This window comes from Hyla sarda, chromosome 6, assembly GCF_029499605.1.
Source record: "Hyla sarda isolate aHylSar1 chromosome 6, aHylSar1.hap1, whole genome shotgun sequence".
NCBI lineage: Eukaryota > Metazoa > Chordata > Amphibia > Anura > Hylidae > Hyla > Hyla sarda.
Genome location: NC_079194.1, coordinates 228,433,271 through 228,446,986, shown reverse-complemented (window position 1 = coordinate 228,446,986; position 13,716 = coordinate 228,433,271).

Here is a 13,716-nt window from a genome sequence, read left to right as displayed (position 1 = left end):
CTTGTAAGGATAATTTATATTCCTAATAAATGTTATATTGATTCACAAATACAATATGTCTACTTTATGTTGGCATCATAAAATGGACATATTTTAACTTTTTTTAAAAAATTAGAGGGCTTCAAATATAACAGCAATTTTCAAAATTTTCATGAAAATTGCAAAATCTGAAGGGACAGATGTTACAGAACTACAACACCCAGCATGCCTGGGCAGTCTAGGCATGCTGAGAGTTGTAGTTTGGCAACATCTGGAGGGCTACCGTTTGGGCACCACTGTAATAGTGGTCTCCAAACTGTGACCCTCCTGATGTTGCAAAACTACAACTCCCAGCATGCCCAGACAGCCTTTGGCTGTCTGGGCATGCTGGGAGTTGCAATTTGGCAACCACTATAAGGGCAGCAATAAATGTCGCTTTACTGCCACCTTCATCGCCCCCACCCCCACCCCGTCGCTTCCCTACCTGCGCTGCTGATCTCTGCTGTCTCCAGCAATGATCGGCGGTCCCCACGGTATCTTCTTTGCAGGTACTGGCCGCCATCTTCTCCCCCCGTTCTGCCCGACATCCAGGGGTGGGCAGAGCGGGGGGTTTCCATGGCAACCCCCTGTCGTGCACTGCCATTGGTCAGAACTCATTTCTGACTAATGGCAGGGGATAGGAGGAGATCACAGCGCTGCAACCTCACTCCTATCCCTCAGGATGATCGGGGCTGTCACTGACAGCTCCGATCATCCCTATTTTCCAGGTGATCGGGTCACTAAAGACCCTATCAGCCCGGAATAGGAGAAAATCGCATCGCACTCCGATCGCCGACATGGGGGGGTCTCAGGACCCCCCTCGGCGCTGTGCCTGGATGCCTGCTGAATGATTTCAGCAGGCATCCCAGTCCAGTCTCCAACCGGCTAGCGACAGGGACCGGAATTCCCACGGGCACGGCCTTAAGGGCTCGGGATGCAGGGCGTATGCATACGCCCTACGTCCTGAACAGGTTAAGGGTCTATTCACACGTACAGTATTCTGCGCAGATTTGATGCGCAGGATTTCAAGCTGTGTTCAGTCATTCACTTTAAATTGAAATCTGCTGCATAAAATCCTGCGCATCAAATCTGCACAGAATACTGTACTTGTGAATAGACCATTAAGGTATAAAAATTTTATATTTGTCCATATATCCTATCAAGTCAGGAATATAATTTCCGATGAAATTAGAGTTAAGTGAACCAGTCTTTTTAATTTTGGTTTACCTAGTCTGTGCATATTGCCCATAAGAACTATGCTGGGTGGAAAAAACAACCATTTTACCAGTTTTTGCACCAGCCTCTGGCAGTCGGGTTTTCAAAATTCACTCTTCTCCACTTTTTCTTCGGGTTTCTTCGGGTGATTTTTGAAAAATTATAGAACCCACCTGACAAAAAAGTGAACCTCAAAGGTGAATATGAAATACAATGTAATAAAATAATGGGTAAAGTACACTAAGAAATGTTGGTTAAAAAGTATTTTATTGCACAGAATAAATAAAACAATGCATACAGAAGGACTCCTAGACAAAGCCGTTTGTGAGGTGAAACGCGTTGGAGCCGTGGTGGTGGGTCCTAGGTGAGTCCTGTGTCTGATAATCTTGTGTCTATTTATGTCCCATTTTTACCATCTTGCTTGCTGCTATATTGTACTAGTACCTTCTATCGTTGCTGTATTTGCCCACACTCACTATTGATTTTTGTTGTACATTGTACTTGCACATATATATATTGTTCCACTATTTTGCATTGTTTATCCCATATAGTGTCCCATATAGTGAGTCACCTTAATATTCATTATATATTTTCACACAATTGTGTGTTTCCACGCTCTTCCATTTATTCTCAGCACTAGCACTTTATACAGCAGCATTTAGGTCTTTTTAGTCCCTCCCTATATAATATTACAATCATTTTGTAATCACACAGGACTCTATCTCCCAGTATCCCTCCATTTCCCCATTTTTATATCTTTACACTTATATATATATATTTTTTTTTATTATTATATTTTTATCATATTTTCATTGATTTTATTACCGTATTTTTCGCCCTATAGGACGCACCGGCGTATAAGACTCACCCAATTTATAGGTGCAAAATCTAAAAAAATAAAGATTTTGAACCCAGCCGTTGGCTGTCCGGGCATTCTGGGAGTTGTAGTTTTGCAACATCTGGAGGTCCGCAGATTGAAGACCACTGCAGGAGGAGGTAATACTCACGTGTCCCCGCCGCTCCGGACCTGTCACCGCTGCCCTGGATGTCGCTCCATCACTGTCGCCGTGTCTCCGTCGCTCCGGAACGTCTCTGCTGCCGGCCGGGTATCCTCGCTCTCCGTCACCGCCATCACGTCGTTACGCACGCCGACGCACGTACGCGACAACGTGATGATGAGGAAGGAGAGCGCCGGCCATACAGGGGATCCCTGAACGTAGAAGACACAGAGGAGGCATGTAAGGTCCCTCCCGGTGTCCTGTAAGCACTAACCCGGCTATTCAGTCGGGCTGTTCGGGACCGCCGCGGTGAAATCGCGGCGGTCCCGAACAGCCCGACTGAACAGCTGGGTTAGTGTCACTTTCCCTTCCGACGCGGTGGTCAGCTTCGATCGCCGCATCTGAAGGGTTAATACAGGGCATCACCGCGATCTGTGATGTCCTGTATTAGCCGCAGGTCCCGGCCGTTGATGGCCGCAGGGACCGCCGCGATAGGGGTATATTCGCCGTATAAGACGCACCGACTTTTTCCCCCCAGTTTTGGGGAAGAAAAAGTGCGTCTTATACGGCGAAAAATACAGTATATGACTGTATGAATTCCTTCTGTATGCATTGATTTATTTATTGTGTGCAATAAAATACTTTTTAACCAACATTTCTTAGTGTACTATACCCATTATTTTATTACATTGTATTTCATGTTCACCTTTGGGGTTCACTTTTTTGTCAGGTGTGCTCTACACACCTTTAGGTGCTATATTTTGTTCGGTTCTTGTGATCCCCTCTTTTTTATTCATTTTGGAGCTTGGATATAGGAAAGTTTCTTTTTCGGGGTATATATTGAAAAATTATAGGTTACGCCCAAATTTTTCATAAGCCATGCCTCTTTGTAGGGTTTTTTCAACCTCTCCGAGTGATTTGGTAGAATGTAGACTATTTTGTGTCCAAACATGTCGCAAAAAATTGACACACAGGTGTACGCCTAAATTTAGTCCACAAAACCTGATAAAAAATGTTGGGTTTGGCTTAGTAAATGAGGCCCAATATGTTTGGTTAAGTTGTTATAGTTATTTCACGGAATCCTAGTGTCCAGAGGTCTTATCCTGAACCTTAAGGACTGAGCTCTTTTTCACCTTAAGGACTGAGCCCTTTTTTGCAATTCTGACCACTGTCACTTTATGCATAAATAACTCTGGGATGCTTTTACCGTTTATTCAGATTCAGAGATAGTTTTTTCGTGACATATTCTACTTTAACATAGTGGTAAATTTTCGTCTTTACTCGCATCCATTCTTGGTGAAAAATCCCCAAATTTCATGAAAATTTTGAAAATGTTGCCATTTCCCTACTCTAATTGCATGTGGTGTGGTGTGAGACTTCCTGCCCTAACCCACCCTAACCTAACTAACTAACCCGCCCTGAGAACAAAAAATATAAAAATCTATATATATATATATATATATATAAAACTCAACGTGTGTGTGAATGTATGTATGTGTGTATGTGTGTATGTTCCAGCATCACGTCCAAACGGCTAAAGATATTAACATGAAACTTGGCACATATGTTACTGCTGGAGATATTTCAACACCTGGTACACATATTACAGGTCGGGATGGGAGGACGGGATAGGAGGACGCAATAGGAGGACCGGGATAGGAGGACGGGATAGGAGGTCGGGATAGGAGGATGGGATAGGAGGACGGGATAGGAGGACGGGATAGGAGGTCAGGATAGGAGGACTGGATAGGAAGTCGAGATAGGAGGACGGGATAGGAGGTCGAGATATGAGGACAGGATAGGAGGTCGGGATAGGAGGATGGGATAGGAGGACGGGATAAGAGGACGGGATAGGAGGTCAGGATAGGAGGACGGGATAGGAAGTCGAAATAGGAAGTCGAGATAGGAGGACGGGATAGGAGGTTGAGATATGAGGACAGGAAAGGAGTACGGGAAAGATGGTCGAGATATGAGGACGGGAAAGGAGGACGGGAAAGGAGGACGGGATAGGAGGACGGGATAGGAGGATGGGATAGGAGGACGGAATAGATAGACGGGATAGGAGGATGGGATAGGAGGACAGTAAAGGAGGACGGGAAAGGAGGTCGAGATATGAGGACGGGAAAGGAGGATGGGAAAGGAGGACAGGAGAGGAGGACGGGATAGGAGGACGGGATAGAAGGGCGGGATCGGAGGTTGGGATAGGAGGTCGGGATATGATGACGGGATAGGATGTCGAGATATGACAACAATATATGAGGATGGGATATGAAGTCAAAAGCTTCCTCCTTTGTTTATTTTCCTCACCAACAAAGATTAGGAAGGAAAAACCGGGCAATGCCGGGTACTCAGCTAGTATACAATAAAACTAAACTAAAAAGTAGAAAAGAAGCTTTAAAAAAAAAAAAAAGACTTCTAGGGCAAAAAACTATGCGTCAAAAAAAAGTGTTTACCTAATTAGTGATGTGCCCATTGATTAGCGCTTGGTGGCGGCAGGGGGCGCAGAAGTCAGTGGGGGGTATGGCCCCTCTGCCAAGAACAGCGGCTGGTGGCATGTACACAGACCCCACACAAAAAAAAAATAATAAAATAAACAAATGATTAAAACCAGAAAAAAAGCACCCGCCTGAACCCAAAAAAATGCTGATCAGTGATAAATCACTGACAGCATTGGGGCAGGCCGCACATACAGGTACGGTCCGTCCACACAGCACAGGTCTGCTACTGGTGGCACAGACAGCCTATAGGTACAAAAAATTTAAAAGATGCTTTAATCCCCGAAAAAGCGCCTTCACCACAAAAAACGCTTATCAGTACTATGGGTCTGATCAGCGGCAGGTGGGCTTTAGCTAACGGTGGCGGACCGCTCTTTTACAGTTAAGAGGGCCAGGCCACACGTTTAGCAAAAAAAGAAAAAAAAGGTCTGCACCCCCAAAAAACACTAAGGGCAGACCGCAGCGACCCTGTAGGACCAGGGTCACACAGCTAAAGGTGCTTCGGACCTGCAGACACCTATAGATGGTACGCAAAAAAAACAAAACAAAAAACTTTTTTTTTTAACTCCTAACTGTCCCTACCTAATCTAAACTGTCCCTACCTGCTTTCTGTGCCAAGGGGCCACAGAAAGGGGGCACTTTTAAACACTGAGGGGGGAAATGGGGCTCCGTCCTGCACACCAGATCTCTCAGAAATGGTGGGCAGAATGGAGCATACCTCCCTCCTCCCCATACTGCCGTGATTGGTGCGGTCACTACGCCCGCCCAATCACAGCTGTCACGATGCCGGCTGGCAGGAGGTGGATCCTCTGTGCCAGAGAGGGATAGCGAGGACCGTGCTAGTGGACCGGTTCTAAGACACTACAGGTTTTCACCAGAGCCCGCCGCAAAGCGGGATGGTCTTGCTGCGGCGGTAGTGACCAGGTCGTATCCACTAGCAACGGCTCACCTCTCTGGCTGCTGAAGATACAGAAGATAGGCGAGGTACAAGGGAGTAGGCAGTAGCAAGGTCGGACGTAGCAGAAGGTCGGGGGCAGGCGGCAAGGTTCGTAGTCAAGGGAGATAGCAAAGGTACTGGTACACAGGATATAAACACACAAAGAACGCTTTCACTGGCACTAAGGCAACAAGATCCGGCAAGGGAGTGCAAGGGAGGAGACTAGATATAGCCAGGGAACAGGTGGGAACAAATTAAGCTAATTGGGCCAGGCACCAATCATTGGTGCACTGGCCCTTTAAGTCTCAGGGAGCTGGCGCGCGCGCGCCCTAGAGAGCGGAGCCGCGCGCGCCAGCACATGACAGCAGGGGACGGGAACGGGTAAGTGACCTGGGATACGATTCGCGAGCGGGCGCGTCCCGCTGTGCGAATCGCATCCCCAACGGCCATGACAGAGCAGCGCTCCCGGTCAGCGGGACTGACCGGGGAGCTGCAGGGAAAGAGACGCCGTGAGCGCTCCGGGGAGGAGCGGGGACCCGGAGCGCTAGGCGTAACAACAGCTTTACTGGGGGGTGGGAACACTGCCACCTCCCAGTACTGTACTGATGATGATTGGTGGTGTATATTACACCACCGATCATCATCCTTATCCGGGTCATCGGGTCACACGTGACGCAGATGATCTGGAATCACCGCAGATCGCCGGTTAGTATTTACCAGCAATCTGCTGCGATTGCCGATATGGGGGAATCCTCAGGATCCCCCTCGGCACTTTGCCGGGATGCCTGCTAAATGATTTCAGCAGGCATCCGGCTCCATGTGCGCTAGACATACGTGGAGTTTATAGGTTTTTCCCATGTTAGTGGGTTTACTCTGGGTTTCTTTGGTATTTAGATTTCAAGCTCCAATGGAATCAGTGCAAATCGTTGCAATCTCCGTACAGCATGGTGGCATACATTGGTGTTATATACAGTAAATGCCGCAAGAGCCTCAGTTATCATCATATAGTCTACCAAAGTCCAGCAGCAAGAATCCGTTCAATATTTCTATGCCACCCCAAAAGTGGTACCTTAAGCAGCTACATCATTGTATATTAATTCATCATCCAATTCTCCTCTCCAATTTGTATGAACTATATCCAATACACACTGAAGCACACAACTGATGGATGCCAAGTCCTAGCAATAAAAGGACCAAAAATACTATGAAAAATACAGAAATGTTCCCTTTTCCGTTCTCTATGTGGCTATGTTAATGTTTTGTATCATATTGCACAGTAAGTTAATTACAGCAATTAAGTGACCACAGGAATCTCAAAGAACACCACAACAATAAATTCCTTGGTACCTCTCCAGGGCTGAGCGCTGCCTTCCTCGAAAAGAGGATCAATGCTACAAGCCAATTTCTGCCTGCCAAAAACAACAGTAGTGGCGAGGTAGAGATTGTAAATCTGAAACCTGGCTTCTGTCAGATCATTTCCAGATTAAATGGAAAGTGCATAGAAATAAAGAAGTAAAGAGCCAAGTGGAAAGTATACGTTATTATGCAAAAAAAAAAAAAAAGAACACTGCGGTCATAATATGGAACACTATATGCTTATCTAGATGCTTCAACAGATGCATTCACAGAAAAACATTAATAGAATTGTTGATATAATACCACATATAGCTATGACAAGCTGCTATGCAGAATCACTCCCTTGAGCGATGTCACGCACCTGAATGCGGGCTGTCACGGAACTGGATGTGGATTCTCTACCTGTGTGGCTGATGACTCGGACCGTATCGGGGAGCGTAGTCTAAGGTGCCGCTGGTCTTCACCAGAGCCCGCCGCAAGACAGGATGGATTTGCTGCGGCAGGTGACACCCAGGTCGCTACCCCCAATACGGCTCGACCACACAGGAAACTGGGCACAGCGAGGTACCGGAGGATGAGGCAGAGGAGTAGTCAACGTAGCAGAAGGTCTAGGCAGGCGCAAAGGTTTGGAGTCAAAAAACGTAGCAGGAAGGTCTGGAAACAAGGGTAGGCAAACAGGGAATGGGAATGCTTTCTCTTAGGCAATGAGCACTGAAGATCCGGCAGGGAAGTGTGGGAGGTGCAAAAATTTATTACATGGTGACAGGTGCATTAACTAATTATGGGCGCACTGGCCCTTTAAATTTCAAAGCTCCGGTACGTGAGCGCCCAGAGGGAGGGGAAGGCGCACAGGGGCTGAGAGGAAGCAGCAGGAGTGGAGCGAGGTAAGGGACGGGCCGGGATTCGCATGCGGGCACGTCCAGCGATGCAAATCCTGGCCCCGCCGGGAGTCGGGGACACTGGGACGCTGTGCTCACGGCTGGAGTCAGCGGCTGGAGCACAGCATGTTACAAGTGATATTATATGAAAGAACTGCAATATTAAGAAAAAGGCCCACTGGGGATTATAAGTCCCTCAAGGTGGCCCGCTAGACACAGACTGCTTTAAGAGGGATTCACGCAAGCAGTTTTTGATGTAGTTCCTGTTGTCATTTTCATTGCATTGGATCCTTAAAGGGGTACTCTACCCATAGACATTATATCGCCTATACAAAGGATAGGGGATAAGATGTTTAATCGTGGGGGTCCTGCCACTGGGGACCACATGATCTCCCTGCTGCACCCGGTGTTTGCTTAGACAGGAACAAGCTGCTAGAGTATATTTACACTACAGCAAGGTTTTACTTTCGGACAAGATTTTGGGCCCTAAATGTGGAGTCAAACAATATGAAAAGACATTAATAAATAATGAAAAAAATGATGGTTAGAAAGACAGATAGATAGAGAGTTATGAGATAGATAGATAGATATGAGATAGATAGATATGAGATAGATAGATATGAGATAGATAGATATGAGATAGATGGATAGATATGAGATAGATAGATGTGAGATAGATAGATGTGAGGTAGATAGATATATATGAGATAGATAGATATGAGATAGATAGATAGATATGAGATAGATAGATAGATAGATATGAGGTAGATAGATAGATGTGAGATAGATAGATAGATATGAGATAGATATGAGATAGATAGATATGAGATAGATAGATATGAGATAGATAGATATGAGGTAGATAGATATATATGAGATAGATAGATATGAGATAGATAGATAGATAGATGGATATGAGGTAGATAGATATATATCTTAGATAGATAGATATGAGATAGATAGATAGATAGATATGAGATAGATAGATAGATAGATATGACATAGATAGATAGATATGAGGTATATAGATACTGTAGATAGGAGATAGATAGATAGATAGATAGATAGATATGAGGTAGATAGATATATATGAGATAGATAGATATGAGATAAATAGATAGATAGATAGATATGAGGTAGATAGATATATATGAGATAGATAGATAGATAGATAGATATGAGATAGATAGATAGATATGACATAGATAGATAGATATGAGGTATATAGATACCGTAGATAGAAGATAGATAGATAGATATGAGGTAGATAGATATATATGAGATAGATAGATAGATATGACATAGATAGATAGATATGAGGTAGATAGATATATATGAGATAGATAGATAGATAGATAGATAGGAGATAGATAGATATGAGGTAGATAGATACTGTAGATAGGAGATAGATAGATAGATAGATAGATAGATAGATAGATAGATGGATATGAGATAGATAGATAGATAGATAAATAGATAGATAGATAGATATGAGGTAGATAGATATATATGAGATAGATAGATATGAGATAGATAGATATGAGGTAGATAGATATATATGAGATAGATAGATAGATAGATAGATAGGAGATAGATAGATATGAGGTAGATAGATACTGTAGATAGGAGATAGATAGATAGATAGATAGATAGATAGATGGATATGAGATAGATAGATAGATAAATAGATAGATAGATAGATATCCATAGGAAAAGATCGCAGCACACAAAGAAGGTATTTAAAAAAAAAAAAAAAAAAGGATAGTGTTTATTCCATCCTCATACAATCAGTGCCACATTTCCGCGGTCTCACGTCGCCTTTCTCAAGCATGCGTGAGGCCGTGGAAACATCGTACTGATTGTATGAGGATGGAATAAACACTACGTGTTTTTTTTTTTGTTTTTTTTTTAAATAGACCTTCTTTGTGTGCTGCGATCTTTTCCTATGGATATATGTGGGGTTCCCTGACCAGCAATCTGATGATGACGTGCACCTAACTACTGATAACATTGGAGCGGTTGTGCTGTTCTTCTTGGGACATTTAGATAGATAGGAGATAGATAGATAGATAGATAGATAGATAGATAGATAGAAAACCATAGGAAAGGCAGCACAACCTCTGTAGTAATATCACATAGATAGGAGTGCAGGCAAAGAAGCCAAGTCCCAGTCGCAGACCTCGTCCATCAATACAGCACGCATAGAAACAGCAGCACACCCGAACGGCGTATGGTGAAGAATAAACCGAGCTTTATTGGCTCATGTTTACAGTGCAACCTTTCAATGGTAACAAATAAACAAATAAAACATCAGGGTAGCACAATAAATTACAATAAATGTATTGATTGTACTGTAATTTATTGTACTACCCTGATGTTTGATTTGTTTGTTACTGCACTTGATGTACATGCGAATATACTGTTATTTTTTGAATATTGGATAATTGTTTAATGATATTTTGCACTCTATAGAATATTACTCTGTACACCTTTTTACCATGCTTGATAAAGTTGGTTTGTTACCATTGAAACGTTGCACTGTAAGCATGGGCCAATAAAGCTCTGTTTATTCTTCACCATACACCGTTTGGGTGTGCTGCTGTTTTTATGCATGCTGTATTGATAGATAGATAGATAGATAGATAGATAGATAGATAGATATGAGATAGATAGATAGCAGATAGATAGATAGATAGATAGGAGATAGATAGATATGAGATAGATAGATAGCAGATAGATAGATAGCAGATAGATAGATAGATAGATAGGAGATAGATAGATAGATAGATAGATAGATAGGATGAAGCAGCACTTCCAGGTAGGGGGAGCATGCAGGTGCCCGCAATCCAATTCAGCCTTGGTCAGGGGCCATACACATGTCGAAAAATGGAGACAGATTGCAGCACTCCAAACAGGATATCAAGGTGAAAAAGGAATTATTTTATTCCATCCACAGGGCAGCGTTTCGGTCGCCCAGGCGACCGAAACGCTGCAATGTGAATGGGATAAAATAATTCCTTTTTCATCTTGATATCATGCCTGGAGTGCTGCAATCTGTCTCCATTTTTCTAAACAGATAGATAGAGAGATAGATAAAAAGATAGATAGATTTAATAGAAATGAGATGAGTACATAGTAAAAGAGCATTTGCTAGTCAGTCAAGTAACTTTATTTTGCTATTATGACAGTTTCAGACGTAAACTGCGTTAATTCTACACATGTGAAACCACCATTTATACTGCAGATTCGTTCAACTTTTTATTTTTTTATATTTATTTTTTTATTGTGTTATTTTATATATTTTTTATATTGCTTCATTAAATCTGGAATGTATACAGTACATGTGAATACACCCTAAATTTTTCTCTGTATACATTCTGAACACCCCTTGTTAGAAATACACAGAGTAAAGGTACATTACAAAGATATAAGAACAGCGGCATTATGAACTTAGCCATATCTACCTGTCTGCCATCCCAAATCCACCAATGATCAACCACAGGCTTAGGGTGCCCCAAGAAGAAAATTGAGAGGATTCTGGAGGAGAAATTCTCTTTCTGCTGCAAGTTAAAATAAAGAAGAAATGGTAATTACTTGGAGCAGAAATAAAAAGTCTTATTTTATTTGCAGATTCTGCCTCAAGAATTGACATGTTAAAGGGGTACTCCTCTGCCCCAGCACTTGGAACATTTTGTTCCGAACGCTTAGAATGGGTAGGGGGGGGGGAGGTCATGACGTCACGGCCATGCCCCTCATGGCATCACGTCCCTTCAATGTAAGTGTTAGGATTCAGCAGGCTGGATGTGGATCCTCTGTGTCAGAGAGGGATTGGCGTGGACCGTACCGGTTGACCGGTTCTAGGTTGCTACTGGTATTCACCAGAGCCCGCCGCAAAGTGGGATGGTCTTGCTGCGGCGGTAGCAACCAGGTCGTATCCACCGGCAACGGCTCAACCTCGCTGACTGCTGAGAAGGCGTGGGACAGAAGGACTAGACAGAGGCGAGGTCAGACGTAGCAGTAGGTCAGGGCAGGCGGCAAGGTTCGTAGTCAATGGTGATAGCAGAAGGTCGGGAACACTGGTATGGCAAACACAGGAAACGCTTTCTCTAGGCACAAGGGCAACAAGATCCGGCAATGCTGGGAAGGGGAAGTGAGGTTATATGAGCAAGGAGCAGGTGGAAGCAATTACAGTGATAGAGAGCTGGCGCGTGCGCGCCCTAGAGAGCGGAGCCGTGCGCGCCAGGACGTGACAGCCGGGGACCGGGACAGGTGAGTAGCTTGGGATGCGATTCACGAGCGGGCCCGTCCCACTATGCGAATCGCATCCCCGCCGGCGGGTCTGACTGGGGCGCTGCAGAGAGGAAAACGCTGCGAGCGCTCCGGGGAGGAGCAGGGACCTGGAGCGCTCGGCGTAACAGTAAGTCTATTAAGTCCAATAGACTTGCATTGAGGGTGCGTGTCGTGACATCATGAGGGGCGTGGTCGCGACATCACGACCCTCGCCACCCGCTTCAAGCATTCTAAATGAACACCAGGGGCTGCACAGAGATCAGGGGGGGTCCCAGCTGCGGGACCCCCACGATCTGACATCTTATCCCCTATCCTTTGGGGATAAGATGTCTAGGGGCGGAGTATCCCTTTAAGTCTTCTTTTGGCGGAATTCAGATCCATGTTGGATAGTTCAGCTGAGAAATTATTTTGGGGTGAGCATCGCAGAAATCCAATTGAACTCAATGTCAGGCTTATTCCCGGTGGAATTCTCAAATTCAGTGTGCATTCTGCCTGAAATTATTCAGCGTCTACTTACGCTAAGATTGATGACTGCTCTTGAAAATTCACATGATACATCATTTCTAAATGACATTCCTTAAAAGAAATCTCTACCATAAGCTCAACTGAGCAATAAGCTTAGCTGCAATCTGACACCTGTGTTGAGAAAGATTTTGCTAAGACAGTCCTGACGAAGGCTCTGTAAGATATTCCAACATATTTGACAGAAATAATAGCGCTGCAATAGCTATTGTTAACATCAGAACCACAGACACCATGGTGGAACCCAACAGACTCCATTATAAGTCAGTGTAGGCAAACAAAGAACTCCAGTGTCTCCAGAAGAGAACACTTGGATTTTATTAAGATCCATGACTAAGAACTGGACATGCACAAAATGTGTCAGGATATGTTGAGACATGTATGTCCCCCGAACCAGTTTTGATGCTGGAGTTCTTCATTTGCCTACATCATTGTCTGCACCCTTCTTCTAGAGCTGGATCTTTGTTCTCTGGGCATTATTAATCAATGGGTTATGTTTGGTGCCAATCATGACATATCTGGAAGAGCCTTACATATTTCCTAGGGTAGAAAATCAAATATAAATATAATGGCCACTTTATTGTACAGTAGGATATATATATACAGTATATATATATATATATATATATATATATATATATATATATATATATTGCAGAGAAGGTAGGGGTAATAGGGCAGTATCTCTACAGGAGTCCATTTGGTATAGAACTGGCATGGCATCATCATAGCTTTATATAACCAAATGTCATGATTGTATAGCCACATGAAACCTTTCTTACAGTTACACTATTAAAACATAAGAGAAAAGATGTGAAGATGTTCCCTGTAATGTTTCCTAGCGATTTCACTTGGTAATGTTGCAATTTACATAAAAACCCACACGTATTGGAGAATTAATGAAAAGCTAAAAGAACACCGAGAATGGGTATTAAAATAAAAAAGACTAAACATCAAACTAAGTTGTACTGAACACATGCATTCAATGACGGCGCCGACGATGCTGT